The 27,380-nt window shown below is 41.6% G+C and overlaps 1 protein-coding gene across 5 annotated transcripts in view; it reads right to left on the bottom strand.

Annotated features, from left to right (window-relative positions):
* The window catches only part of dgkza (diacylglycerol kinase, zeta a), a 480,046-nt gene that overhangs the window by 326,040 nt on the left and 126,626 nt on the right, over positions 1–27,380 (bottom strand). For 2 of the 5 annotated variants that reach the window (XM_072272232.1, XM_072272234.1), the window contains exon 1: positions 23,755–23,923. The exons of the other annotated variants lie outside the window; for them this stretch is intronic. The gene's annotated coding sequence lies outside the window, so the exon portion shown is untranslated. Of the gene's footprint in view, positions 1–23,754; positions 23,924–27,380 lie in introns of those variants that run through there. 5 annotated transcript variants of the gene reach the window in all.

Raw genomic sequence — 27,380 nt, 5'->3', positions numbered from 1 at the left:
GGAAAACAACCAGATCATCCCTTGGAAACCCATGTGTCTGTGCAAATAATTTACCAATTCATGCACAGATAGCACCCAAGCTCATGAGCAAACCTACGTCCCTGCAGCTGTGAGGATGCAATCCTAACCGCAGTTCCAATATGTGTGACTTTGCCACATCTTAACATGTACTCTCCAGCAATTCAATTTGTATTTTTGTAATGAATGCCAATGTAGGTTCAAGGCTATACTCAAAATTCCCAAGTTTCAGATGCAGTCTTTTCTCCTGATTTGCATCCATAATGAATTATTTTACTTTACCAATGGAGCTCTGTTTGAACACAACATTTTTCACTATGTCAACTGCTTCCTTAAGAACCTCACATTCTGGCTTCCCTTTTGCCTCTTCCATGGGGTAATGGGGCTCTCATCAAGGCCTCCTGATTAAGTGGTGGGCAATAAAACAGCACACCATTTACAGATCAGAAACAGACTAGCCCTTCCCTGTTATCATTCTCCCAAGTCTTCTTCCAACCTTCTATCTTTAAACCCTTTCTCCCTCACATACACATTTCTTCCCTTAAACATATCTACGTTATTAGACTCAACCTTTTCATCTGGAAAATGGTCTCACATTTGCTTGGGTAAAGTCTCTGTTGTATACTTTAGTTAAATGACTCTTTAGTTTCAAAAGACTTAGTGTGCAACTAGTGAGAGTGGAGTCCATCTTATAATTCCAACTTTAAATTCAGCAAAGTACACAGGAATTCTTTTACCCTCAGAAAAATTATTTCAGTAACTGGGTCCCCACAAACATGCTACCCTTAGCCCTCATACAAACAGCAACCACACCATGATGCTTTGGTGCAAGCATTCTTGGTTCTGATCTCTTTACTTAGAGCTCACTACAGGTCACCAGTCATCATGACGAAAACCATATATGCACGCTGCCAAAATGAAAATAAAGAAAAGATTAATGCTAACTACTGAATAAGCCTAAAACAGATACTTTGAGTAGTTGCTTCACTTCATTTATCCTGTCTTACTGATAATTTTCATTCATTCATGGGACACCACTTACTGCCCACTAAATACACTTGAGCAGCTGATAGGAAGTACACAATTAAACTACTGTAGTCCTCATGAAACAAGAAACATTAACCAATTTCCTCCCTCTACAAATGCAATCAACTTGAGCCCAGCATTTTCTTTTTGCCATTAGATCCACAGCTTCTGCAGTATTTTGGTTTGATGCCAGAGTCAAAACTTGATACACAACACATAGGTCATAGAATGAGATCAACTAGTGTTTCTCTTCTGAAGCTATTGCGACAACTATAATAAGTGGTTAAGGCATCAGTCTAGTGATCTGAAGGTCGCTAGTTCGAACCTCAGCTGAGGCAGCGTGTTGTGTCCTTGAGCAAGGCACTTAACCACACATTGCTCTGCGATGACACTGGTGCCAAGCTGTATCGGCCCTAGTGCCCTTCCCTTGGACAACATTGGTGGCGTGGAGAGGGGAGACTTGCAGCATGGGCAACTGCCAGTCTTCCATACAATCTTGCCCAGGCCTGCACCCTGGAAACCTTCCAAGGCGCAAATCCATGGTCTCATGAGACTAACGGATGCCTATTATTGCGACAACTGAAAATAAAGTGTACAGAACGTTTATTTGCAGCCATAGCAGTAGCATACAGGCTAGGGTAGCTCTATTGAAACAGTACAATGCAATAGCCAAAGTATAATGAAACCATATCCAATGCCATTCAACACTGCACACGACAAGAATGTATTTGACAGACCTCTAAAGACGAAATGGAGAAACTGGTCAAGAGGATCGTCACTGTATGACCAATTGAGGTAGTCTCTATGGTTCAGGACTGTTTGGAATAGACCAACTGGCAGATGCTCAAGGAGGCCAGCACAAATGGAGAAGACACAGACCTTGACAAATGTGCCTCATCTGTACTAGCTATATCAGTAAGTGTGCAGATGACATTGCTACCTCATGTACAGTCATCTCATGGCCCAACCAGAAGCCCTGGCTGAATGCCGAGGTGCACTCCCTACTAAAAGCCTGAGATGCTGCCTTCAAGTCTGGTGACAGAACAGTTCTCAGAGCAGCCAGGAGACACCTCGTCTTGGGCATCAAGCGGGCAAAGTCCACCTATGCTCAGAAAATTCAGGAGCAGGTGACTATGCAAGGAAAAGCAGCATTTACTGTACCAGTGACACTTCCTACTCTGACGCTCTAAACAACTTTAATGCATGCCTACAAACACCAGCAGCCATGAAAGCTACCCCCCCCCCCCCGGGTGAGCAGCCACTATCTGTAATAGCAGCAGAGGTGAGAAGGACTCTGCAGAAAGTCAATCCCCTGTAAGCAGCCAGGCTAAACAACATTCCAGGCTGAGTACTCAAGGAATGTGCTTACCAGCTATTGTCCCACAGACCTTGGTGAGCAAATCCTTCTCCTAGGTCTATTTACATGATTGTGTAACTATCCAGAGACCCAAGTCAGTCAGGATGCACAACTGCTCCTCCTTCCCCATCACCCCCAACATGGGTGCCTACCAGAGCCCATTGTTCTACACTCTGTTCACACGAATGCACAGCCAAACGCCCGACAAATCACGCTACCAAGTTTGCCAATGACATGACTGTGATGGGGCTCACCACCAACATCCACGAGATGACCTTGAGAGGAGTTGGAAGGGCTCGAGGTCTGGTGCCAGGCAAATAACTTTGACCTCAACGTTAACAAGAAGAAGGAGATGGTCATCAACTTCAGGAGAACTCGCACCACTCATACTCCTCTTTGTATCAGCAGCACAGCACCAGAAACTGCCAGCAGTTTCAAATGCCTAGGAGTACACATCTCGCACAACACATCCTACACAATCATGAAAACTCACCAACACTTCTACTTTCTGGGGAGGCTGAAGAGAGCTGACCTATGCACATCTGTACTCATGTCATTCTACAGATACACAGCAGAAAGCATCCTAACAAGCTGCAACACTGCTTGATATAGAAACTGCACAGCAATGGAGCGCGGGGCTCAACAATGGGTAGTCAAAATTGCCCAACTCATCATCGGCACCAGCCTACCCACTGTCATGGACATATATACAGAAAAGTGCTGGAAAAGGACCAGTAACATCATGAAGGATGCTATGTAGCATCCATGGCAGGACCACTAGACTCAAAAATGGGCACCACAGTAGCATAGTGGTTAGCACAACACAATTACAGCTCAGAGTTCAGAGTCCAATTCCGGCACCACTCTGTAATGAGTCTCTGTACATCCTTCCAGTGAAAACGTGGGTTTTCTCTGAGTGCTCCGGTTTCCTCCCACAGTCCAAAGACGAGCCACGTAGGTTAATTGGTCATTGTAAATTGTCCTGTGAATAGGTTAGGGTTAATCAGGTTTGTAGGGGGTTGCTGGAGGGGCGTGCCTCGAGAGGCCAGAAAGGCCTAATCCGCGCTGTATTGTTAGATAAAATAAAAATAAGAACAGTTAACTTTCCCAAACACCAAGGCTGATCAACACTTACACACACTAACCGACCCCACCACCTACCCAAACACCAATTCCTGTCAGTCACTTTCTGTACAGACTCTCCTGTACCTAGCATCACTTTATGGACATACAACCAATGTATATAAGTTATCTTTTGTATTTATATATTTTGTATTTATAACACTATATAGTATGACTCTATACTCAATGAATTCCACAGATTCACCACCATCTGCCTAAAGAAACCCTCATCTCATCCTTGTTTTTATATTCAAGTCTTCTTGAAACAAATGCTAACATTGCATTTGCTTTCCTTACCACCAACTCAACCTCTGGGGAGATAGGCAGACATATGGAAGCTGCAGTTTCTGCAGGGAGAAGAAGGAGAGGCAATGTGGACTCATAGGACAATTGGAAGGTGAGATGCAGGATCAGAAAACTGGGCGTTAAGTACAGAAATCTGGGATTATGGCAGCCGGGAAGATTATTAAAGGACAAATTTTATCCTTTCCTTCATCAACTGGGGTAAGTAATAATGAAGTTTAACCTTTTTAAAGTGACTAATACCACAACTGGAAACTTCTGCTCACAAAGTGATTTTAATTTAATTCTGAAACCTTTGTTTATTTTAGTTTAATCATTAAATTCCTTTTATTTTGTCGATTTAAACTGGAGTGACACAAAGGTGATTTTACACTTTCTGCTCATTGTGAACCAAATATCACTGTTCAACTGAAAGCAGGTGACTCCAGTATTGTTAGCTCAGAATCTCTCTCCTGTGCTCACTGATCTCCTCACTGCTATCACACACTACCTTCCTCCAAGTGTAACAGAATTAAATAAGTTAATCAAGCTATATGAAATAAATGTTGCCAGCTGGTCATGATAGATGACAACAGCTGGGGTATGTGGGATTTGACAACCACTTGAATTCACTTTGATCACATCTACAGCTAGCGGCTATAGTTTGAGGACCTTCAGTTCAAAGTTGTTGCTGGACTCTAGGAGCAGGTAGACATGGCCCTTACACTGCAGGACTGCTCGGGGGGAGGGGTGGGTCAAGAGGAACTGACTGACAGAGCTGACAGAGGCAGGTATGGGATTCAGAAGGGAAGGCCCAAGGAATCCTTGACCTTGCACGATCCAACAGACCAGATACAGTTCACGTGGATGAGAGTGGAGGCTGCCAGGAGGATGAGCACAGGCTACAGGGGGCATTCAAGCAAGGACAGTGAAAAGAAATCAATGGTGAGAGCGCTTAGATAGATAGATGCAGGATAGAAAGATATGGACCAAATACAGGAAACTGGGATTGGATAAGTGGACATCATGGTCAACATAGACTGCTTGGGCTGACTGGCTTGCATGTGTGCTATTGCTCTGTGACTCAGTGGACAGAATCATAGGGAGGTGGGAACCATTATCTGTAGCCACGAGTGAGAGGTCCCAGGGCTGTGTTACCTGCCTAGGGCCAGGAGTAGAAACCACAACTCAGAGCTGGAGAGGGACTTGGAGTGGGAGGGCACACACACAAGACAAAGAGGAAAATTCTGGTGAAGGGGTGTGAGTAGCTGCAGAACCACAAAGGTAAATGCCTGGATTCCTACTTGAGTCTGGCAAAGATGGCAACAGGGTCAGTGAATTAAACATGTGGCTCAAGGAGTGGGGTGGACGTAAATGCCTTTCACTAGCACTAGTGGTGGGCCTGGCACCCATGTCTCCACACTAGCAAACCAAATAATGAGGCTCAAACTACAAAGTGAGTCGTGCAGGTGGACGTGTTGCTCGTATTTTCAGCTGATTAAGTCTATGCTTGATCAAAATAATTAATAAATGGATTTACTTTCCCTCCTGGCCACATTCAAAAAGATCATCAAAGTTGATGGCAATTCCTTACAGAAGTTATGTTGAGGAATAACCAGACTGAAAATGTCCACTAAAATATATCACCCCTTCTAGTTCTCAGCTAAGCTTATCAAAAACTTCAAATGAATTATTCTACATATTATGTTTTTCTCCTGGATCCTGGCTTACCATCTTGAAAATCAATTTACTAATTCACAGATACTCAAGAGTCCCCTGCCAAACCCAGTCTTTTGTTACATCAAGAATCATATCTTTTGAAACTCAAACTTAGTATCACCACTCCTCCATTTACCTCAGCTCCTCTTCCACTTGGCCCTCTTCCCTTGGTTGTGTTTGTCTTACGAGCTATGACTGCTTCTAATGATTGTACTGCTGCATCTGTGAGCCCCCAGCTTCATCCAGTAATGACTCTTGCACAGTGATGCATAGAATTTGCTTTATGGACATACAATCTATGTATATAAGCTATCTTATATATTTGTATTCATTGTGTTTTTATTATTATTGTGTTCTTTAATCTTATTGTAGGTTTTTTGTGCTGCTTTGGAACTGGAGTTACAATTATTTCATTCTCCTTTACACTTGTGTACTGGAATTAACATTAGGCAATCCTGAATGATCAAAAATCAGACATGCTAACCAAAACTGATCATTAAAATATTCCCAAAAGACATATGCAAGTCAATTTTTTTTTAAAATCAAGATTTTCACGCTCTTTTTACCTTGTGAGGGTAAAAAGGGATACAGCTTGCTAAGCATTTCTAATATCCGTAGCCAAACTATCACCGTGAATAGTGATTGTTTTCTTTAAGGACAAAAAATCGTAATTGTACAAAAATGCATCAAATGTGCAGCCCTATCACGAGGTTATTTGCAAACCCTGGATCATTTGTAGCACTACTGAAGGACAATTTGCAAAACCTCATGTTTATTCCATCTTGCCTGATACATATTAGGATTTTTTGTAGATACCTCAAAGAGTATTGAATCATTCAACAATGGATTTGATTGCCAATTTCATCTCCAAATTATTCCACTCCTACCTCTACTCTTTCCCCAAGATATAGGCCTTTTTCCTTATATTGCAATGATACATTTCGTTAACTGAAAGAACAGAAAAAAAATGACATTACTGTATAACAACTAATGCCTCTCTTTAAATAACCAAGTCCTGATACTTCTGCAGGTAAGCTTCAATGCAGGTACATCTGCATAGAAACTTTAACTTAATTTTCAGGGAAGTGGGAAGAACTGCAAGGATGATGTCAATTTAATATTTATCACATATGCTAAAAAATAAATGTCTGCATCTTGATTTTGAGATTAATTCAGGAATTGTTGAAACATGAAATAATAAAAGGGAAAAAAAATTAGTAAGCATCACTTCAAACGCTCACCCACAATGGTTGCATTTTTCTCTTTTCAAATTATACTCTATCAAAGAAATCTCTCACCCCTAATTTAGACTAAGATTGTTTTCTTTTGCATTTCTCAGGAGATCAGCAGCCAATTGTTAATGAGGTGTACTGGCATAATTGTAACATAGCTCAACAGGAAAGATTTCATTTAACTCGGAAATTAGATCGTCCTAATAAAAACAGGCAAGACAACATGCAAAAGTTTATTCATAAATATGTGATATGCATGCTCATTAGGTTCTGTGAAATGTTACTTACCTCTAATAAAATATGAGGTGATTAAAGCTGACAGCCAAAGGCTAATCAGACATGATTTTTTTTTAAAAAGGACTTGACAAACAAAAATGTTTGTTGAACAACTTTATCAAATTCTTTGATGAAGTAATGGAGAAATTTTGGAAGAATAATGCAATAAACTAACTTTCAAAAGATGTCTGGCAAAGTAACACATTTATAAGTGTTCAGAAAATCAAAACTCAAATTTGAAAATGGGACTGGAGAGTATAACGGAGATACTTGCAGTAAGTTTGACATTGGGAATGCATTGTATAATTACAAAACTACGTAAAATTTTGAAATACAGGAAATGAGGAGACAATCTGGTAAAAATGGGCAGATACTTGACAAATGGAATTTAATTTGGTGTGAACTAATATATCTTAATTGGGCAAATAGATAAACAAAGAAGCAAAAGCAATAAAAAAAAAGCCTAGTCTTAGACAGAAACCAAACAGGGTATGAACATGAATTTTTAGGGTGTCTAAGATGGTAATAGGAAGTATTCAGGATCTTTCATATTAACTGAAGAACAAGTCAAATCAGGATTATTGTCATTTAACTATACATGTATGCCATCAAATGTGACAATATTTCTCTGAACCAGGGTGTAAAGCAGTACAGTAGTACACATAACACACATATAACATACAATAACTTAGGAAAGGAAGAATCACATCTATAAATAAATTAGACATAGATAAACAAAGCAAAGTGCATCAATTAAATACTATAGGGTACAGTACAAATTATCTGGTGACACTTAGGAGCGCGATATAGCAGGGAGTTCAGAAGCCTAATGGCCTGAGTGAAGAAGTCGTTTTCTATCCTGACCTTTCTTGACTTTATGCATTCGAGTTTCCCGTCTGATGGTTGAACGGTAAAGAGGATGCTGAATGGGGTCCTTGATAATACGAAGGATCCTACGTAAACTGCACTCCTGATAAATGTCCCCAATGGATGGTAGGAAGACTCCTATGATCCTTTCAGTCATTCTCACAGCCCTTTGTAGGGACTTCAAACAGCATAATGGGATGGGAGACGTTGCTTCAGTTTAAGTACACTGCTCGACGACTGGCACCACTCTTCAGTTAAAATATCAATTTCATAAATAAATTGTAGAAGAATTACATTATCAGGGATGAGCCGCCAAATATGTCTTAAGATCAGTGTTCACAATGATTTTGATAGACTATATAAGCAAAAATGGTTTTCAGTAAACAGATAGACACTTAAGGCGATCATTAAATGAACCGAAGGCAACTTGAGAAACCTTTTAAAGGAAAACACAAATCGAGAGATCAGAATGCAACAGAGTCCACTGCACTATTCAAAGCATAACTGGATAAATATTCAAAGCAGTGAAGAAATAAAATTTTTGGGAAGCAGGACTAATTTGTTAAAGAGGATGATGGGCCAAATACCTCCTCTTGGACTGTACCTAAACAACTATTCTCTGTGACTATGTGTGAATTTCCATAAACAGTCACATCAGATGCAATATACACAGCTTCAAGGAGCATGTGATACTGCTATAGAAGGAGATTACAGATCTAAATTACATCAATAATTTCTTGTAGAATGTGGTACAGCTCAATCAGCTTAGCTGCAATTTGCCTACCACCACAATTGATACAAGTCTACAGTGAATACAATCTCAGAGGCTCTCCATTCGGCCTTGGACAACAGCAATACCTACATCAGGCTGCTTGTTTATTCATTACAGCTCCACATTCAACACCACCATCCCCTCAACAAGCTTCTAAACCTGGGCCTCTGTACCTTCCTCTGCAACTCAATTTTTGCTTTGTCATTGGGAGACCACAGTGAGTGTGGATCAGAAATAACATCTCCTCCTTGGCTGTCAATCAACACCAATGCACTTCAAAGATGAATGCTTGCTTTGCTGTTCTCTCTACACACAACTATGTGGCCAGGCACAGCTCAAACACCGTCTATTTGCCAATGAGAACTGTTGTTGGCAGAATCACAGATGGTGTTGAGAAGACATACAGGAATGAGATAAATTGGCTGGTTGAGTGGTGCCGCGACAACAATCTTGTACTCAACTTCAGTAAGACCAAGGAATTGATTGCGGACTTCAGGAAGAGAAAGTCAAGGGAACACACACCAGTCCTTAAGAGGTCAGCAGTGGAAGGGATGAGAAATTTCAAGTTCCTAGGTGTTGACATTTCTGAAGGTCTATCTGGGCCCAACATACTGATGCAATTATGAAGAAGGCACACGAGTAGCTGTATTTCATTAGAAACTTAAGGAGATTTGATATGTCACCAATGACTAGTGAATTTCTAGAGATGTAATGTGGAGAACATTCTAACTGGTTGCATCACCACCTAGTATAGAGAACAGGTCACTGAACAGGAATGGAAAAAGCTGCACAGGGTTGCAAACTTAGCCAGCTCCATCATGGGCACTGGCCTCCCCAGCATTGAGGACACCTTCAAAAGGCCATGCCTCAAAAAGGCAGCATCTATCATTAAGGTCCCTCATCACCCAGGATGTGCTCTCTTCTTACTGTTACCATTAAGGACAAGGTACAAGAGCCTGAAGACACACATTCAGATTTTAGAAACAGCTTCTACCCCTCTGCCATCAGATTTCTGAACATTACCTCACTAATTTTGCCTTAATTTTGCACTAATTAATGAAAATTTTTATATATATATTAGTTATTGTAATTTATAGTTTCTTTGTGTATTGCACTGAAACACTGTCGCAAAACAACAGATTTCATGACATATGCCAGTAATCTTACACCTGATCTGTTTCCTACCAAGTACAGCAATGGCGATGCACTCAACAGCATATCAGAGACGATCTGAGCTCAAGGACTACCCTTGCCTCTAGTCAAATTATTCCAATATAGCTATAACAACAGCTTCATATCAGGGGTGAAAAGGGACAGTTTACATCCTGTCCCACAAAAGAGTGGAAAAATCCTTTCTGGTCAATTGCTCCTCCATCAGCCTCAGTATATTTACTATTGTTAACTATGCTATCAAGTAATAACTACTCACCAATAACTGGCTTACAGTGCTGTTTTGATTTCAGAACAAACTTGGCTTTAGGTAGAGTCCAAACCTGGACACAGACTAATTCCAGAGCCAACGTGAGAATGAGCCCACTGAGAGACACTGCAATGTTCAAACACAAAAGGACATCACAAGATTCAGTGAAAGTAAAAGCCCTTAAATATCCTTTTTGCCAACATTTCATCATCATAGCTAAGAGACACCAATGCAGAGAATGTGATCTTGTTGACTTTCAAGAGCACTGCAACAGAAATTGCCCTCTTTCTGGTGATGGACACGGTAGTCTCTTGCTTGTATCAATGGAGACAAGAGCTCTGACAAAAAGAAGAACTTGCATCATATTCTACCTCAGCAACGTCATTGCTTAACAGGAACAAGACTGACCAAAATGATAATGAGCTACCTTTCAGAGACAACAAGGGAATCTGTAAGTAGCCATGGATCATAGTTCTGCCAACACAACACCATTTGAAAATCTTACTATCAGTGTTGCATAATGCGATCCAGATCAAACAGGAGCCATTGTACAGGGAAAAAAGGGTTGTAGACCCAACCAATTCCATCACAGGCACAATCTTTCACACCAACAAGGACGTCTTCAAAAGGCAATGCCTCCGGGTCCATCGTTAAAGGACCTCACCATGTGGGACAAACCGTCTTCCCATTACCACCATCAGGAGGGAGGTACAGGAGCCTGAAGGCCCAACTCAGCTTCTTCCCCTCCACCATCAGATTTCGGAACGGTCCCTAAATTAATGAACACTACTTTGCACTGTTTATTTACTTACAGTAACTTAGTGAGTTTTATGTCTTGTGCTGGACTGCTGCCACAAAAAAAACAAACAAATTTCACAACAGGTCAGTGACAATAAGCCTAATTCTGATCAGGTTCATCACTTTGAACAACTACTTGTTCATGCAGCCGCTAGTATGCTATCAAGCATGAGTATATTTTAGCCATGCTGAAGAGCAAATTTTATTTATTTGAGATACAGCGTGGAATAGGTCTTTCAAACGGCATCGCCCAGCAATCCCCAACGTAACCCTAGCCTAATCACGGGACAGTTTACAATGACTAATTACCTACCAACTGGTACATCTTTGGACTATGGGAGGAAACCGGAGCACCTGGAGGAAACCCAAGCAATCATGGGGAGAGTATATGAACTCCTTACAGACAGCAGCGGGATCTGAAATAGTTCTGCACTGCTGCCAGCCAGCAGACTGTCAATCATTCAACAAGAGGTTGCAGGCAATGTCTGACCTTGCTCCACAAACCTATCACAACCAGGAGCACCTTTTATAGCAACTGTATACTAGAAATTAAAGGACAGAAGCTCATTCAGATGGGAGGCATAGGAATTGTTGCAACAGAGTGTAGCTGGGAGCTACATCTACAAAGCACATTAAACAACCCCAAAAATAGTGGGGCAGGAGCAGGGTAACAGTGTCGACCAGTACTGCAGCCTTTTAGTCTGCGTAGTTCCGCTCCCCAACTCCGCCATGCCCGCTGTGAAAGGAGGGTTGGGCACGGGGACAGCAACCCCATCCCATATAAACCTAGCGCTACAGAAATGCCAACCGAAGCTCCAAAGGCCTCACCTCTCAGAGAGGAAGATACACAAAGAAGGTGGGCTACACCTGGAAACAACTTAAAGACTAGCCCAGGGCTGAAGACTCTGGTGAGCCACTATCAGCAGCCTATGCCCCAGTAGGGCTTAAGAAGACGAAAAGGAAGTTCCTCTCCCTGGTGTGCAGTACTTTGTGATCAGAGATACACCTGCTACACTTAACTCTAAATGTTGAGAAGATAGTTTTCTCTAATTATAGAGTGGACCAAACACCAGTCAGGACATTTTACAACAGAAGATGGAGAAACAATGCACCAACCAACAGCCCTTTATTGCGTCCGGCTACACGCCAGTTAATCAGCTTTATATCTACATTATAACAATTATACTCAAGCGGACATTGCTGCAAGATACTCTGAAGGGGTCCAAACTTTCACTCCCTCCTGAGCACAGCTGAGGACATTTCCTTATCTTGTGCTAAAAATCTAACATACTGAATCGTACATTCACACCATATTTATCAATGAGGTGGTTTAAGGGAAATTAACTTTATAAAGCTGTTCATTAGCACCTAAAAACTAATGTCACATTGACCTTCAGCACACCACCCACAGTAGCCGCTACACAGGGCACATGCAATGTGACGCTTTGTTGTCCTCTGGGATCTTCAGACATAAAAGATACCCCTAAGATTGGCAAGGTACTGTAGAATCAGGCTTAATATCACCGCCATATGTTGTGAAATTTGTCTTTGCGGCAGCAGTACAACACAATACATAATAATAGAGGGAAAATATCTTGAATTACCGTAAATGTTAAATTGTTAAATAAGTAGTGCAAAAATAGAAATGAAAAAGATTTTTGAGGTGGTGTTCATAGGTTTAACAACCATTCAGAAATCAGATGGCAGAGGGGAAGAAGCTGTTCCTGAATCATTGAATATGTGCCTTCAAGCTTCTGTACCTCCTTCCTGATGGTAGCAATGAGAACAGGGCACGTCCTGAGTGATGGGGTCCTTAATGTTGGATGCTGCCTTTTAGAGGCATCACTCCTTGAAGATGTCCAGGATACAATGGATTTTAGTGCCCATGATGGAGCTGATTAAGTTTACAACTCCCTGCAACTTATTTTGATTCTGTGCAGTAGCCTCTCCCCACCATAACAGACGGTGATGCGGCCAATTAGAATGCTCTGTAGAAATTTGCAAGCGTCTTTGGTGACATACTAAATCTCCTCAAGCTTCTAATGAAAGATGGCTGCTGTCTTGCTTTCTTTGTAGCTCCATCAACTTGTTGTGTCCAGGACAGATCCTTAGAGATATTAACACCCAGGAACTTGAACAACTTTATTGCAATTCCCTTGATGACATAAACCACATGGGAATCCACTCTCTATGCTTAGTGGGTGGGAACTGTTAGCCATAAAACAACTAAAGCCAAGAGACTACAAAGGAAGGAACAGAATGGGCTGGCACATCTGATTACAGGCATTTCTGGAAGAAACCAATTCTATGAAGTGTCAATTCATTTAGAGTTGTGACTAAAAAAGGTGCTGCCATTTCAGAATTGAGAAATGAAGATTTTCAACTCCTAGCTGCAACTATGTTTGGCATAACAACCTTGTTATCTAGATTCCAGCAAAGAGTAATGATGAGTAATAACATCACTCACACCATGTCTACCTACAATGAAAAGTCATTAAACTGTTAACAGGGGAATTGTGAACTCGAGGGTGAAAGTACATCATTAAAAAAATGTCCTCATGATGCAATCAATGACATGGCACAAATGCCATTCATTTGTCACTTTATAGTTGTGTCAGCACATTGGAAGAGCTACCAAGTTAGTCACACTTCCCTCTGCCTTCCTCACACCCCAGCTTTTCCTTTTAATAGTTAATATTGAATCTAATTCTACCAGGCTTTCATAAGACAAAGGAGCTGACTTCAGCCATTTGGCCCATCGAGTCTACTCCATCATTCCAGCAAGGCTAAATTATTATCCCTCTCAACCCATTCTCTTGCCTTCTCCCCATAAGCTTTGATGCCCTTACTAATCAAGATCCTATCAACCTCCATTTTAAATAGACTCAAAAATCTGGCCTCTACAGCCATCCATGGCAATGAATTCCACAGATACATCACTGTCTGGCTAAAGCAATTGCTCAACTCTGTTCTAAATGGATGTCCCGCTGTTCTGAGACAGCGCCCTTTGGTCCTAGACTCACCCACTGTAGGAAATATCCTCTCCATATCCACTCTATCTAGGCCTTTCAATATTCCATAGCTTTCAATAAGATCCCCCACTCATTCTTCTAAACTTCAGCAAGTACATGTCCAGAGCCATCAAATGCTCTTCATACATTAACCCTTTCATTCCCAGAATCATTCTCATTTACCTCCTCTGGACCCTTTCACAAACTAGCAATGTACCAAGTGTGGTCTGAGCAATGCCTTATAAATCCTCAGCATCGCATCCTTGCTCTTATATTCTAACTGTGAATTCCAAATGAAAGAAATTACTATGAATTGTTTCATTCATCTCCAGTTTTTTGTGGATTATTTCATTTAATGAGACATAAAACATCACACAAAGGAAATTCTTAATTACTCTTATTCAATAAATGGACCATGAATAATTTTGACTGTTTCAAAGGAGAAAGTCTCATAGTGCTCCCAACACTCCAAAGAATGTCACTGTCTGATGCTTCAACAATCCCCACCCCAGTATTACGTAGGGGAAAACAAATCAGTAGACACAATTATTAACATTACACTCATCCAGTGATAGACATTTATACATTGCAAGTTCTGCCAGCCAAGGATCGAAAAGAAAACTAAAATGAACTTGGGTTTTGTAAGCTTCACAGATCTAATGTTTTCCTTCTTGAAAAGGTGGATCTTTCAATGCACAGCTGACTGTTTCACAAAGATGAAAAAGGACAAAATAATTTTCCCTGTGTTCTGGTCAATATCTATCCTTAAGCAAAAAAAGATATTAATCAGACATTACTTCATCAATGTTTGTGGAACGTTGTGTAAATAAACTGTAACATTTCCTTATATCCTATGTTGTATTAATAGCCACACCTCAAAAATAATGAATTGACTGGAAAACCCTTCAAATATCTGATACTTACAGCTTTTCCTTCCTTTGTATTCCACTGTACTTAATATGTAGATTCACGACCTAGTATGTGATAATCTAAAGCTGGAAGATACACCAAGGAAAAGTGACCAAAGAATTGATTGTGGGCTTCAGAAAGGGTAAGATGAGCTAACACACACTAGAGGGATGGGAATTGGAAAGACTGAGCAACTTCAAGTTCCTGAGTATCAACATCTATCCTGGGTCCAACATAAGATCATAAGATGCAGTTACGAAGAAGGCACGACAGCGGCTATATTTCATCAGGAGTTTGAGGAGATTTAGAGTGTCACCAACAATCTCGCAAATTTCTACTGATGTACCTTGGAGAGCATTCTAACTGGCTGCATCACTGTCTGGTATTTGGGGGGGGGGGGCGCAGAGACAGCAGTGCACACGATCAAAATAAGCTGAAGAAAGTTGTAAACTCAGCCAGCTCCATCATAGGCATCCGCCTCCCCAGCAGCCAGGGCATCTTCAAGGAGCAATGCCTCAAAAAGGCGGCATCCATCCTTAAGGACCCCCATCACCCAGGGTATGCCATCTTCTCGTTGGTACCATCAGCCTGAAAGCACACACTCAATGATTTAGCAACAGCTTCTTTCCCTCTGCCATCAGATTTCTGAATGGATATTGAACGCATGAACTCTGCCTCACTACTTTTTTTGCACTACTTATTTATTTTAATAACATGCATTTGCTGTAATTCAGTTATTATGTATTGCAATGTACTGCTGCCACATAACAACAAATTTCACAACATATGCTGGTGATATTACACCTGATTCTGATTCCGATTCCAAGTTTCCAGTGTTTTTTAGCACCTGCCCCATTTTCCAGGGCAACATGGTCAAATCTGAAACTTTGCTGAAGCAATTCTTACTGGGGCATCATATGTATACATGATATATGTATAAATTAAGAGTGAGAGAGTGTGCGTGCGTGTGCATGAGAGAGAGTGCGAGAGAGAGAGAGAGAGAATGCGAGAGAGAGAGCGAGAGAGAGAGAGTGCGAGAGAGAGAGAGTGCGAGCGCGAGAGAGAGTGCGCGCGAGAAAGAGTGCGCGAGAGAGAGTGCGCGAGAGAGAGTGCGCGAGAGAGAGTGCGCGCGCGCACACACACACGTTACAAATTTTACATACTGGTGAATCTCAAAATTGTAATGCTGTTATGAAAATATATTGTTAAAGGTTCTTTACTTTTAATTTTACAGACTTCACCAAACATTCAAAATGTTTCAGCTCATCAAGAACACCTCAAAGGCAAGCAGAAGTCCAAGGAAAAAAACTAATGGTTATTTTGGATTTCCCCAACTCTAATCCACTTGCAGAGAGTTCAATGCATTTTAACTGTTGCAAAGGTTGTACCCCAACATGACTCACAATGACATGAACCAACAGATTTGCAGTGGGTATTTGCATATTTGCATAAAGCTAAGACAAAGTGGGACTCTGGTGGCCAACTGCTTATCCTCCACAAATTCACGCATTGACGCACATTCTATGCAATTTTAAATAAATGCACCTCAAAACAGACAAGGCAGAAGTACAAACTCAAATGCTGTTCATTTTAACAGCAGCAACTTTTATAAGCAGTCAATAAAGCAGGAAGGTTTAGGAAAGTCTTTGATATTTAACGGGTATTTGCGTCCAAAACTAAACTTGTGGAAAATAAGTAATGAACACAATTAGGTAAGGTTAAAACAATAACTTAAAGCAACATCTGTGGATCGAGAAGCTGTATTCACTTCAGGTTGATCATGTTTCATTAGAGTTGGTCTTTGGCTTAAAACAATAACACTTTTCAAACTCTACAGATGCTGTCTAACCTGACAAATATTTCCAGCATTTTCTTTCCCACTTTACCTTTCAAGCATCCATAATATTTTATGTAATTATTACTTATTAATATTGGGTGGTCTCTTGATGTGGAGTCTCTTTGATTCCTTTTGTTCATGAATATGAAAGAAACAAAATCAACTATATCTTTGATTGGTCAGCGATGACAGTAATGAAAATCTGGAGTCAAATAACTGGTCAAAGCTTTTTCATTGACCTTCCACTTAACATAAAATGGGAGCCAGCTTTGTCCTTTACTCACAATAATAAGGGAAACAAACTACACAGAATATAAAATACAAGCACTTTGATAATACAGGGTTGACAGTTGCTTCAGAATGTGATATAAAATGGACTGAATTTTGACTGCCTATTAGTCACTGCAGGACATAATTAGTTCTCCTGCGATCAATGGAATCACGTAAACAGTCATCGCACATGGTGAGCATGCTGCCGTGAGATAACTATTACTGTGACATCTCCAAGTGGGGAGTGCAAATTTCGGAGCTCTAAAAGACACCTCAAATAGCACAACCTCCACATAATCTTGGTTACAACAATAACAATTTTCTTTTCAAATTTGCTCTTCCTTTCCAGTTTTAAAGGTCACATTGCACCATAGATCAAGAAAGAGAAAAGCAATCTTGTCTGAGCCAGTACTGCACACCAATTAGAAAGAAGCTAATCTTTGAGGTACAGCCATATCGACTTTTTAAAAAGTTACTTTCATTCCTGATTACACGGCAAGAAAGGCAAGGCCAAATCTTCTAGGAACCTGTTGCTACCAGGAACAGAGAAGACTGCATACTTCAGAGATACAGCCATATTTATTATCAATGGCTCACAACTTCATCCACAGCCTCAACATAATTTATAGTTACCCTACAAGTTCTCAGCTTTCCTCTTCTGTCCTTCAACTTTATAAAGTTTTTGCCCTGTTGAAGGGGTTCTAAACTGGCCTGCTCAGTTTAAAAATGGTAGTGCTTCAGGACAGCATGAAGGCAAGTGCTGCCGACTTAAATGCAGTAGTTTCTAAATTAATACACACATTCTCATGCTCAACAGATAGACTGAATGTGGTAAATGTGAAATTGGGAGTCTCTCAGAGGAGGAAAAAATGTTTTTGACAGTTCAAACAACTGCAGCGAGAAAACACTGATTTAGATAGACATCCAATATCTGATTTATGGTCCGGGAATGGCCACTACACATTTTTGAACTCTGTTTCTGTAATCAAATAAAAAAAATATCCACTGACCATATCTTCATGTCTTACTGATGGCTACAAAGAGAAACAGCAATTATCACAGTAAAAAAAAGCTAGAGAACAAGATGGGATGGAATGTGAAAAGGACAGAAGAATATCAACTCGTCATGAAAACAGAACAAGACTGCCATTTGGGAAAAAAGTACAAGGAGAAAAAGGGCATCTGATTCATCAGAATATGAATGTTCCCATCATCTGAATGTATTTAAATAACTCCAATACAATTGCCTCGCTAGCTTATCATAGGGAAACAATGAATTCTCATTAATTTTGCAATTCTGCTACATGCAGAGTGATCTGGATTATTTAATTGCCAATTTTGACTGATAGCTATATAATCCAAAATATCAACTTGAAAATTAAATTTGAAATATTAATTAGGGTTTATATTAAAAATAATAAAGTACGAGTTTCAAAAGGGTAGTCCACAGGTTTGAGTACATGAACTGTCAGCACTGCTGATCATTTTTTGCAGATTTTGCATTCCCCTTGTCTTTAAAAAAAATAAATTCAGAATCACAGGTGTCAAGAGGGTATTGACCACATCTTGTGCTTGAAATTACCAGGTTAAATGCAATGATATGTTCATTTTAAATAAAGATCCACAAACATGCCTCTAATAAAATAGTCACAATCCACATTGTTGTATAATTTGCAGCAAGCATTTCAAGTTTCCTGACTTTATCACATTATCATCAGTGAAGCCTGACATGATCATTCTGTCAGAAACCTCAGAGCAAATGTTCATGGTAGAACTGACAGGTCCTTGGAAAGACCAAATTGCAGAGGCATTTGAATGTAAGAAAGCCAAATATCAGGCGCCGGCAGAGCACTGCCAGAGACTGGGGTGGAGGGCACATGGTGAGCCTAGAGAGGTGGGATGTAGAGGTTTTGCTGGCTGCTCGCTCCACAGAAACTACTCTCTCCTTGGCATTACAGGGGCTGCAAAGAAAAGAGCCATCAGGATGTCACAGAGGCTGTTGAGCGAGCCTCCAAATTGCTATGGACCAAGAGGTGTGACCCATAGACCAATGGTGCTGGGACACAAGCCAGGGTCTGATCAACCCTGGCTGGGTCACCTGGGTGAAAGTAACTGATGTTGAAAGAACCGAAACTCCTGATGATCCCAGGTTACAACGCTGATGATGTGTCCCAGCACATCCTAGGGTGTATCTCAGCACCATGGTGAAAACAAAGATATCCTTATTCTCGCAAACAACAGGAATTCTGCAGATGCTGGAAATTCAAGCAACACACATAAAAGTTGCTGGTGAACCACCACTAAGCACATCTTTCCCTCCCCCCCTCTCTCTGCATTCCGCAGGGATCGCTCCCTACACAACTCCCTTGTCCATTCGTCCCCCCCATCCTTCCCCACTGATCTCCCTCCTGGCACTTATCCATGTAAGCGGAACAAGTGCTACACATGCCCTTGCACTTCCTCCCTTACCACCATTCAGGGCCCCAAACAGTCCTTCCAGGTGAGGCAACACTTCACCTGTGAGTCGGCTGGGGTGATACACTGCGTCCGGTGCTCCCGATGTGGCCTTTTATATATTGGCGAGACCCGACGCAGACTGGAAGACTGTTTTGCTGAACACCTACGCTCTGTCCGTCAGAGAAAGCAGAATCTCCCAGTGGCCACACATTTTAATTCCACATCCCATTCCCATTCTGACATGTCTATCCACGGCCTCCTCTACTGTAAAGATGAAGCCACACTCAGGTTGGAGGAACAACACCTTATATTCCGTCTGGATAGCCTCCAACCTGATGGCATGAACATCGACTTCTCTAACTTCCGCTAATGCCCCACCTCCCCCTTGTACCCCATCTGTTACTTATTTTTATACACACATTCTTTCTCTCACTCTCCTTTTTCTCCCTCTGTCCCTCTGACTATACCCCTTGCCCATCCTCTGGGTCCCCCCCCCACTTGTCTTTCTTCCCGGACCTCCTGTCCCATGATCCTCTCGTATCCCTTTTGCCTATCACCTGTCCAGCTCTTGGCTCCATCCCTCCCCCTCCTGTCTTCTCCTATCATTTTGGATCTCCCCCTCCCCCTCCAACTTTCAAATCCCTTACTCACTCTTCCTTCAGTTAGTCCTGACGAAGGGTCTCAGTCTGAAACGTCGACTGCACCTCTTCCTAGAGATGCTGCCTGGCCTGCTGCGTTCACCAGCAACTTTTATGTGTGTTGCATATCCTTATTCTAGTACTTTTGACTTTTTTGGGGGATGGAGTAGAGGGCAAAATCAAATCCGTTTTGCTTTTCAGATACCAGTCAACCTGTTTTGTAATTCCAACACATTGCACCTTTTAGCAACGTAAAAAGACTCGGCGCTAACTGAAAGGTACCAAGTTATTTAATATTCTAGTTTCCTCTTAGAGCTTCAGCAGAATAAAACCAGGAACAGTAGTCCTTTACAGCATAGCATTTGGACCTTATGTGTTTTAAGTTCTGCTCTTCTTGAAATTGGCAGGTCAAATTGGGCTGTTAATAAAATAAACAGAATTGGGAGTTCTTAAATATTAACTTTGCTTATAATCACTTGTTAGGATTTAGCAAGTATATAGCCTCCAATTCTGGGCACCATAATCTCAGAAGGATAGCAAGACCATAGATAGATTGCTGGGGATAGTTATTAAAATGTTCCAAAGCACAATGGTCTTAAATTCTATGGTGAACCCGGAACCCTTCAAATAATAAACTTGAATGAAGTGATCTCTCACTGTGTTATGTAAAGTCTTACTACGTTAAATGAATATTGAAAATTGTTCTTTGACTTTGTGTGAAGTTTTGTGTCAAACTCACAAATATTTGCATCACCCGAGCTAATGAGACAGCAACAGATGAGCTTTGACAAATGAAAATCACCAAGTGATAGAAGTTGTGGTTGGGGAAATATCACCGTATTCACCATCTGTCCACAGGAAAACAGGAACTCTACAGATTCAGTGATAAGATGACATACATGTTCATTAGTAAAACAAATAGCATTGGAGTATTTATCATCACAAAGAGTTGGCCGGGGAGGCATCAAAAATAAACGCACTGAGGAAGCAGAGAACTAATATGCAAATAGTCAGATGTTAATTCAAACCACTCATCAGGAACTCCTGTTCCACAGCTCTAGAGGATACTTTCAGATTCTACGCATTAACCTCTACATGGAAATAAATATTATTGGAGCTCGCATCTTTTAGACATTAAATATGTATTGCATCTCTACATCAGCGATCTGCTTGGACAGTACCATTCAAAAACATGACATTCAATTCTACATGTACTCCTAGGACATTGACATAGAACAGGACTGCACAGGTTCAGGCCAGTCGATCCACAATGTTGTGCCAAACCAGCTAAAAAGCAAAATCAAAAATACCTAAATGATTTTAAAAGCCTCTAATGTATTTAGCTCTATAGCATTTCTGGCATCCACCACTCTGAGTTTAAAAAAAAACTTGCCCTCAAATCCCCCTTGAACATACTCCGCTCGCCTTCAATGAATTCCCTCTTGTATTAGACATTTCAACCCCGGGAAACAAGATAATCTCTGTCCACTCTTTCTATGTCTCTCATAATCTTGTAAACCTCTGTCAAATCTCCCCTCGGCCTCCGGTGTTCTAGATTAAGTTAAGTTTATCCAGCCTCTCATGATAGCACATGACCTCTAAACCAGGCAGCAACCTATAAACCTTTTCTGTACCCTCTCCAAAGCCTCAGTATCCTGCCTATAGTGAGGCAACCAGAACTGTACAAAATACTCCAGATGTGGCTGAACCAGAGTTTTATAAAGTTGCAACATAACCTCCTGACTTTTGAACTCAGTTCCTCAAATAATAAAAGCCGTGATTTAAGTCATCCAGCTCTTCTTCAACAGCACCTCTTGCCACCACTATGTTACCCTACTACTTGTCTAATATCTAGCTTTGGGTGGGCAGAAATTCCCTCCATTTATACATCCGGAAGTCCACAACACATTCTCAGTCCATTTCCCTTCCTGGCAACTGTGCATCAAGCTAAACTTTTGGCTCCACATGACCAAGAAGCAAACCTCCAAACCAATTTTCTCAATCAACAAGAGACGCTGGGATCCAGATCAACGATCCGTTGATGGAACTCAGCAGATCAAGCAAACGTCTGTCATAGAATCCAAGTAATACAGTACAGAAATGGGCCCTTCAGCCCAAACTCATTTATACCAACCATGTTGGTCCCATTTGTCTGCTTTTGGTCCCTGTTGCTCTGGATTTTTCCAATGCATATACATCCAAATTTCCCTTAAATGCCATCATCAGTCATTAAGGAACTGATACGATTTCGACCCAAAGTACCAACAATTCCTTTCCTCCTCATAGATTCTGCTACACCAGCTAAGATCCCCCAACAGACTGCTTTTCTATCAACAAAACAAGCCTTTCATCCCAATTATAAGGCCTAATTATGAATAAATAAGTTAATCTCCTATCCAAACCTTCAGGTAACTTCGGTATTTATTGTTAACTCAGCTTGGCTCTGACCCACTCTAAAACTACCTTTGGTTTTATTCCTGAGAGTGTCACCTGCACTTGAAATTCAGGGCAGCCACGGGTGTTACTGCCGGCACTGAGCGAGAAGAGCCTGTGTTAAATTGGGGGGAGGGTTCCGACCGACCGGTGCACGGGGCGCGCGACCGGCGAGCCGCCTCGCGCGTCGTTCGCGCTCCCGCGCTCGCGGCCAACCAGCCCATCAGGCTCGCGGAAGCAGGGACATAGGACGTAGTTGTTTGCCGTGAGTTGCACTCGGTGCAACCCCCTTCGTCACCGACAGCATGCCAGTGTTTGAATGCAACATGCGAAACCTCAAGGTTACCAAATGCAAATGCCACAGCAATTACACATTTAGCTGCAAATACACATTGGGGCACTGTTAAAAAAATTTAGCTCCCAAATAAGTTTTGCTTTTTGTGTTCTTGCTGATTAAAAGTATAAGTTGGTAAAGTGTTGTTAAAGAGACTTCCGCGCTGTGCGCTCACGGTCACGGTTTAAAGATAGGACCGAAGCCGGGGCCTTTCTGATGTAGACACTTAGGTGTTTAAAACACCCGGCTAATCGATGTTGCCAACTGACGTAATGTAGGAGGCTGAATTCGTAGCACAAACTAAGTTTTTGTTTAAATTCCCAAAATAAATCGGGGTTGTTTTCCTTCCTTTCCACCACACTGTTTAAGATAAATCGAGCGACTTCTGTTTTCATTATATACAAATTTGGGGTTTGGACTTTTAATGTCATTTCTGGCCTGTGATCTGATTAAGGCCGTTTTGAATGCGTAATTTAGCAGTCGTAATTTCATTAGTTCTGACTTACAAAATGCTTGCACACTGGGATAACCCAGTACACCCACCTGGTTGGAAAAAGTGAACAAATCTGTGAATCTAACTCGCTCCGCCTAAAACGGAATGGAATCAGGCATGGATAGGAATCACTACAGAATCTGCAATATCTAACACCCTTTTGAAAATTTATCTACGTAGGCAGAATTTAAGTGAACTTTTTTTTAAAATAAAAATTTTTCGACTCAAGCGTTTGGAAATGTGCGTGTCAATTTCCTGATTATATCTAATCGTTTAACCCTCCGAAAACCTCCCAACGCAATCCAAGTTTTAGCCAGCAAACATCTGCCCGGAGGTATGTATAAAACTGCGAACTTTCGGGGAAAAGCAGCAACTGAAAGCTCTAAGCAATGAAAACAGTCGAGCAGGAAAGAGCGATAAACACAAACCGTCTCACATTATCACAAACAAGATAACGCGATAAGAAAAGTACCGAAATACGACCTGTGTGCTCAGAAACAAATTGGCGAGAAACAAATAATCCTTCGGAATACACCTGGTGATTGCCCCGGGATTAAAGACGAATAATAAAACCAGACCGCAAAAGGGGACAGTCTGTCCCCGCTGGAAGCTAAGTAATTTATCAAATGAGTGCATACACTTCCTCCACCGAGCGCCGCCGCTGCGCTCTCTCTGGCCAGGTTTCCAAGTGCAGATCGTTCGAGTTTTTAACTCGGTTGTACGCATTGCCACAACCACCAAAATGGACTATCCTAATCCCGCAGGTTTTCTTCCTTCCTCTGGTTTGTGTAAAAACACACACACACACACACACACAGGCTGCTACGAACTCAAAAGTACTCTCACATATCCCCAAGGCCTGTCATATCTAGTATTATTTATATTGTGTGTTTACTGTTAAAAATATTCAAATTGCAGATGTGGAGTTACTGCAAAACGATGCAACAGGAGGGTAGAATTTGTCCCTGGGAACACAAACTAATTTTCCACAAGCTAATTTAAGCTTTTAACACAAGCTAATTTTCCACACACACTGCTGCAAGGAATAGACAAACTTTAGTTGCCCGCAAAGCGAGATCTCAGGAACAAATGCAAGTCTGGGTTTGGCTTGATGCCGTTGTTCTGCAATTGGCCTCAGTTGTTCAGATCTTCAAATAAGGAAAACATCTAAGTGCCCTGTTGCTGCTCCTGGCGTGGGTGGCAGAGGGAGCAGGTCATTGGGGAAAAATAAACGGGAGAATGGGATAGGTGGGATCGCTCGGCATAGGCACAATGGGCCGAACGGCCTCCTCCTCTACGATAAGGAAATATGAATAAATATATGACATTGTGCATAGATATGCACTTGATGGCCAGCAAGGACACTCTGAGGCGAGGGACCCGTGCCTGCGCTGAATGACTCTATAACTCAATGATTTTGTTTGACCTGCCTTCAGACTGCGCTCCACAGAATCGAGTTGACGCCTCAGAAAGTCAAGAAGCATCCTAAATTATTAGCAGACGGGCCGGTTCCACTATCCACCCCTGATCCAAGCTGCGACAACAAAAAAAAATAATCTTCATGGCATTTATATCCCGAAGCTAAAAAAAAAATCGTGTCATTTCTACCGTGACAATACACTTGCACTCGACTCCGATGCACGAAATGGGCGGAAGATAACTGACAACACCCCATACTTATCCTGAGGTAAATTATCGCGCCACACTGGACAGCCCAATCTCTACCACTATATACAAATTCCAGAAATCCCCTCTAGAAAGAGAACGGTTATATACAATATATATATATATATATAAATAAACTTTACAAGAATCTAGAATGTCCCAGAAAATAAAGGGGGGGGGGGTGATTTACTTTATTCAGGTAGTTCCAACACCCAACAAACTATTCAGTCGGTCACATAAAAATCAGCGTGCTCTTGCAAAGCAGTTAAACTCCACTCAAATCTCATTAGGTTGAATCCTTTCCAGTATTATATCATTAACTTTCAGAGGCCCTACATAGAATAGTTGGCGCTGGTCCTGAGAAAAGGCAGCAGCACTTTAATTGACCAGTAGTGGTTGGGATGCACGAAGATCGCACGCAACAAAAACGCACATGGTTTCAATCACTGCCATTTTCTAATTACAATAAACAACGCTGACGCAACGGCAGCAGATTTCGGGGTCAACGAAAAGGATTTGGGTAACACCCTTCACGAGAATTCGTGGCGTCCACAGCAGAATCACATAAGGAAACAACAGCGGAGCTGGCCACAAGCTTGCTCGGGGAGGTGGAAATTAACCCCTACCTCAAATAAGGTGAGAGAGAGCAAAAAACTTAAAATGCCAGAAATACTCAACTGATCAGTCAAGATTCCTGAAGGAAGAACCAAAATTAACCATTGGAGTTGGTGGCCTTTTATAAAACTAAGAGAAGTTCTAATTTATCCCAGATTTAACACAGCTCTACTGACAAGGTTAACAATTATTCTTAGCAGACCCTGCCTGACAATTGAGCACTTCCTGAGTCTGTGTCATTTCAGACTTTAAGGTATCTGCAGTATTTTAGAGAAAATGGAAGATTAGAGGGTCAGTTGGGGATAGAAGGGGGCACAGCTATGATATCAGTGCAAGTCAAAGCAGAGTTCCAGAACTGGATGGAAGTGCAGAGTCTTGAACGGTGGGGAGGGTGTACATCAGGAGGTGGAACAAAAATAGGTAGGGGGAGACAGTGGAGGAATCTTCACTAGCAACCAAAACAGAAAATTGTGGAAACACTTAACAGATCAGGCAGCATCTGGGAAGAGTGTAAGAGTTAGAGTCCAGGACCCAGAATGTGTCCATCAATCAACATCAGCAAACCAAGCAACTAATCAGACTTAATAACTGAGAAGTATCTCTGCTGACTATGTGTGACTTCAGGCCTTCTTGTACTGGAATGCTGTCTCACCAGATAAATAACCTTTAGTAATCTTAACTGCAGGGTATTTAAAGCATTCTCTTTTATTTCATAAAAGTTGCCGGTGAATGCAGCAGGCCAGGCAGCATCTATAGGAAGGGGTGCACTCAACCAGTCAATATACTCTCCACTACGCATCTATAGAAGTTTGTCAAAGAATTTGCTTCTCCTCCAAGCATATCATTCACAAATATCAGGCTTTCATCATCTCCCAACCAGCATCATCACTGCATTATACATTCTTTCTGAGGAAAGACTGAACAAGTTAAGGTAGTCTCTTCACAGTGAAGGAGGATGAGAGCCAACTTGAGAGGTGTATAAGATGAACACAGGCAGAACTAGAATGCACAACCAGCACCTTCTCCCCCAGCATAGCTATAATTAATTAGATTATAAGGACACTCAGTCCTCGTTTATTGTCATTTAGAAAAGCATGCATTAAGAAATGATACAATGTTCCTCCAGTATGATATCACAGAAACACAAGACAAACCAAGACTAAAACTGACAAAAACCACATAATTATAACATATAGATACAACAGTGCAAAGCAATACCGTAATTTGATAAGGAGCAGACCATGGGCATGGTAAGAAAAGTCTCAAAGTCCCGATAGCCCCAACATCTCATGCAGATGGTAGAAGGGAGAAACTCTCCCTGCCATAAGCCTCCAGCGCCGCAAACTTGCCGATACAGCATCCTGGAAGCACCTGACCACAGCTGACTCTGAGTCCGTCTGAAAACTTTGAGCCTCCGACCAGCCCTCCGACACCAAGCACCATCTCTGCCGAGCACTTCGACCCCGCCCCGGCCGCCAAGCAACAAGCAAAGCCAAAGACTCGAGGCCTTCCCCTCTGGAGATTCTCGATCACACAGTAGCAGTGGCAGCGAAACAGGCATTTCAGAAGTTTCACCAGATGTTCCTTCGTGCTCTCATGCCTGCCTCCATCAAATCAGAATTGTGCACAGCACCTTACTTGACAAATAACAGATATTCATCACCGGAGCGACTGTGCGCGCTGCATCACACCATCATCTTCTCCTCTCCTGTGTTCAAGAGGGAATACACTTAGGGTGACTGGGGTCAAGTACAGGAGGGATGTCAGAGGTCGTTTTTTTTAAAACAGTGGTAAATGCATGGAATGTACTGCTGGGGAGTGGTAGAGGC

The sequence above is a fragment of the Mobula birostris genome, chromosome 11, assembly GCF_030028105.1.
Source record: "Mobula birostris isolate sMobBir1 chromosome 11, sMobBir1.hap1, whole genome shotgun sequence".
Lineage (NCBI taxonomy): Eukaryota > Metazoa > Chordata > Chondrichthyes > Myliobatiformes > Myliobatidae > Mobula > Mobula birostris.
Note: the sequence above shows the minus strand (reverse complement) of the source record. Positions and strands in the feature narration are given on the sequence as shown.